We start from the raw sequence: 5143 nt of genomic DNA, 5'->3' as shown, positions 1-5143 counted from the left end.
TATGCATAACTCAGGCTCTGCTTGGACTGATTCTGATTAAATATGTGGAATGAGTTACCCTGGATTCCTAATTCTAGGAAAGTAGATGATTAAATTCACTTTCAGGAAGTCAAGAGTTTAGAGTAGGTTTCAGATTTTGAGATAATGACTGTAAAATAAGAATAGTTAAAGGATAAAAATTTTAAATTCTTAACTGTTTAAGCCTTTATTTTACATTTCTTTCTTATCTTACACTGAGTAGTATACTATTCCCTTGGAGCAAAAGGCTCCCTGATGACCATGGAACTTGCTGTATTTTGATTTAGCAAATCCCTGTATTCATTTATTTCATTAGATCCTGTTTTCATGAAAGAGTTAAACTCCTTCTATAAGGTAAAGAGCTTAATCGCTATGGGATGAGATATTTTTTCTATTTTCCAATGCAATTACTCTTTGTCTTAAATCTAATTGAATTCACTTTCCATGTTAGTGGGGGAAGGGAATTGGGTAGGAGGGATGCAGCTTATGTTATAAGACAAATAGTGTAAACTGTAGACCTTTCAATACAGTGGATTTTTGTAAAGGTAAAAATTTGTGATCTGATAAAAATATTTAATATTCAGGTATGGCAGGCGTGGGGAGATTTTGGCCATCAGAAACTGGATTTTGTGTATGGAGAACATCAGGGACATTGCAAAAGGAACATTCGTATTTATAATTTATAAAGCACCTTGGGATTCTGCAGATGAAAAGCACCATATAAACATGAGCATTTTCATTTCATGTGTGTGATCACAGATTGTTGCCATTTCAGCATAGACCATATTTCAATAGTGAAAGGGATATAAACTCTTATGTAGATTTGCTTTTGCTGCCATTTTCTCTTCCCTGAGTTGTAACATACACAATGGAGCATGCCCTTATTGGCTGCCTCCTTTCCCTTTTCTAAAGTTCCTATTTGGTTTATCTTTGTGGTGTTAATGTACTGTCCAGCATCTGGTTTCGTACTCACACGCTAGACTACTGAAGGAAATAAACATTTATCTTGGATCTATCTGGTATAGTGTTTTCCATCCTTCAGTATCTCTGGTGTCTAAGGGAGGAAAACCTCCAGATATCATGGAAGGGAGAAGAGGGAAAGGCTATCACTCTGTGGCACATTAACACACAATATGGAACAGAAGACTGCAATTATCTCAAGGTTCTTTGAAAGTTCTTTAAGATATGACAGAAAGTGTGTATGTGTGTGTCTGTGTGTGTGTATGTGTGTGTGTGTGTGCATGTGCTGACAGCCCACAATCCTTTGGAGAAGCCAGTGTATGTAATATAACACAGGCAAATGGTGGTGGGTAACAGCTATGATAGAAGTACTGATCAAGTAAAATGCAAGACAGGAAGGGGTTAAGTCCAACTTGGTGCAACTAGGAAGCCACCTAGAAAAGACGGAGTTTGAGCATAGCCTTGAAGGATGAGTGGGTGGATGGGAGGATGGGAAAGGTAATCCAGACAGAAGGCACAGGGCTGAGCATGGGGAGTGATGATGAATAATCCTTCGAGGCTGAGGGTCAGGGCATGAGTTTTACATGTAAAGATGAAAGGTAGGCTTGGTATTTCAGGTCATGGTTTCAAATCCTCTTCAAAATAAATGTAGGTCATGAAGCTGCAGTGTTATGAGAAAACAGTTTTTAACTACGAGTTTTCCTAGCCTATTATTTCCCCCGTGTGTGCAAGAGTTTCTGTCTTCACTAGCTCAGATCCTTCCCAGGCTCACCATCAACTGTGGAGGGCTCTGCCATTCTCAGACAAGGGTTTTGGCTTTGTGATGCAGTATGGGGAGAATGTGGAGGACAGGACACTTAGGCAGACAGTAGAAGACGGGGAGCAAAGAAGCACTCTCCACCCCATATCTTCAAGGATTAGGAGAGACAGGGCAGAATGGCATGGGACTGTGAGAGAGTTCTGGGACATGAGAGTGAGAGGGTGCAGGGAGTTATGGGGATTTTGAAAAACGAGGGGAAAGTTGCCTTATAAAATGGGCTTCAGATAGTTTTGAGGACAGAAGTTCCTACTTTTATTGTGCTTCTGCGAATGTGATACCTCTTCAGGACTGAGTCCTGGTGTCAAAGGGATAAACAGCTTAGTGTGAGATCATATGTGATTTTCTATGGACTGCAGCCTAGCTTATATTATTAACTGCATATTATAGCAAGAGAGAGAGCGATGAGGGTGAGCCTAAAAACAAAATGGAACAGAATCTTTTAGTGTGTTGCTCCTCTATGAATTCTCCATTTAATGATTAATGTTTGTTGAATAGACTGAGATGGTTCCCACTGTATATTAATTACTGCTTAACAGTAATGTGTCTTCTCTTAATCTTATCACATCTCTTTAATGGCTGCCTTAAACTTCCACTCTCCAGTCTCCCTAAGCACTGGGCCAGTCCTTACTCCATGGCTTTTTACTCTTAGTAAACAGCTTTGCCTTTTCCTCCCTTCAAGTAAAAATATCTCCATATCTTCATGCTCTTCTATTTTTTAATTCCTTTCTCTAAGGAACAAGTGCCCTGCCTGTTAGCCAGGACTGATTCTTGAATATTATTGACTGACCCATTTCTACATTTCCAGGACCTGATTCTTTCTATCCATTATTTTCTCTTTTAGACTGGTTCTCTCTCATATACTAGAAAATCAGCTCACATCTCTCCTCTCCTAAAACTAAAACAAAATAACCAAAAAGGCTCCTCTCTCCTCCTACCATTTATCTCTTTCCTTCTTTTCACCAAATAGCTTTTTTTTGGTAACATATACCTATAGCCTCTAGTTTCTGACGACTCACTGACTCTAAGATCCTTAAAATTAGGCTTCTGTTTTTACTAGGCTACCGAAACTGCTCCTTGGAAGATTAGCAAAGATCTTCTTGTTTTGTTTCCTCTCCAGTCCTACTATTCTTTACCACCAGCCCAATATCCAATAAATTATAAATTTGCAGGGAGATTCCCAATTACCCATCTTTACATTCCCTCAGCACCTAGCATTACGCCTTGCACATGGTAGAGACTCCATGAGTATTTGAATTGAGTCTAGATGTCTTAAACCTTCCTTATGGTCCCCTGGCTTCTGATTTTCTTCCACCATGTTAGGAATCTTGCAGTAATCTTGATGCTACAACTGGCATCAGGGCACGTAGCTTTCTGTAATGAGTTTACAGAATTAGGAAACATCTCATTCTCAGTTGTACAAAACAAAATTAAAAAAAAATTCTCATTTATCAGGAAGTATAATGAAGACAATGTTATTTTGATTTTCTGTTAAAATTATAGGAAACCATAATTCAACATAAAATGGCATATCATAAACATCAAAGGTAGTGATCAACAACTTAAAAATGAATTCAAAACATACTAATTAGCCAAACTTATCAAGTGAGTCTCCCACTGACCCAAACATTAACCACTTTTTGTATTATTTGATAGCCTATATTTCTTAAGCATTTTCCCAGAAAGTGTTTCAGGTGGCCGATATGATATATACTAAATTATATCCAGGAACTGGGCCAATCACTACTATAATAGTATATTGATAGAACACCTTTAATAAACACGATTTTTTTTCTGCAGAGGATAGAAGAATACATATTCTTTGTTCAAATCCAAACACTTAATAAATGAGATATGGGACTTTTGTGCTACTTTGTTGCCCTCAGGTGTCTTATATTATCATGGAATTTCACTAACAGGAAGTGAAGTTTCCATCTCCCTTCCATCTCATGGAAAACCTTTAAGAGTGGTGAGGAGCAGCTGAAGTCCACTCAAGTTCTTTCACATGCATATATACTTCAGTTACTCTGCCAATTCTCTTCCCTACGTTGCTGTCCACCTTATTGCAAGCAACATGAAATGCCCAAGGAAGTCAATACTGGCTTGCCATACTTGTTTACTTGTAGCATTCCTTTAGAATGGGCCTAACCACCAAAAATGCAAAGAATCCACGCGTTTCTGTGGTGCATTCTAATGCTCAGTTAAAATCCATCCTGTTTGTCACCATTCGGTTCAACAGTTTAGGTCAACAAACACTCTGGGAGCACTTACCTGGTGACAGGCATTGTGCTAAGGCTGCAAAAAGCCAGAGTCCAGTGGAGAATAGAGATTTGTAAACACAGAATTTCCATTTAAGACTGGTAGTAATTTGAAGAAGTCAAATCACAGGGAATAACAATTTTAAAAGAGTGAGCTGTGTTTTGGGCAATTATATATTTCAAATTTTATCTTAAAATATAGAATTGCTCAAATTTAAAACTTGAAATTTAAGTTTTTAAAGATCACTGAAATGCTACAAAATGATACATAAACAAGTACAAAGTAAAACAAAAACAAAAACAAAAACATATTGACTAGCTTAGTCACTGAACAGATTGTTCTCAAAATAAAGGTCTTTAAAGGCAGCAAACTTGGCCAAAGAAATATTAGAGAGTCTTATTTCACAAGCAACCTTAAATTTGCTTTCTGGTTATGCTAAGATGTTACCAGGTGATGAGTATTCCAAGGCAACTGTCCTGTGATACTGTGGTAGGGAAGGGGCTCTCCTGGTCAGAGTATTGTTTTCTTGTTTGAAGGCTATCCCTAGATGTTCTTGTTCTAAATCATATCTCATCTGAACCACTTCAAATAAACTGTGAATAGTCTTTTACCTTAATGCCTATGTAATTCATCAAATACTACTCAAGTAGTTTTGGAAATACAAATGGATGAGCATTTTACTCTTCAAAAGCACTTTATTCACCTGGTCTCACTACAGCTCTATGACCAAAGTTGTTGAGTGAGTATGCTAAGACCATTTGAACACACATAAAGGAGGCATACTTTAAAGAGACTGCTTTCCTTCATGCTCCTTCAATTTTTGTGGCTATAGAACCATCTTATGTCAGAAAACTATATATGTGCAAAATATTAGTTTTCTGACAAAATATCTGTAGAATACATAGGCTTGGGGGAAAACCTTCAAAAATTTGACTCCTATGGCCATTTCTAAAATAAAATACAGTCCCTCTGAATTTATCATACCTAGGACACAGAGAAGGTTGTTAGATAATAAGGTGATCTTTTCTTGCTATCTATGAAATAAATTGTCAATGTTTGGGAAACCCTGAGGCATACAGCTCAGTAGAC

Source organism: Cebus imitator, unplaced genomic scaffold (genome assembly GCF_001604975.1).
Source record: "Cebus imitator isolate Cc_AM_T3 unplaced genomic scaffold, Cebus_imitator-1.0 Scaffold228, whole genome shotgun sequence".
NCBI classification, from domain to species: domain Eukaryota; kingdom Metazoa; phylum Chordata; class Mammalia; order Primates; family Cebidae; genus Cebus; species Cebus imitator.
This window is presented reverse-complemented; position numbering follows the sequence as displayed.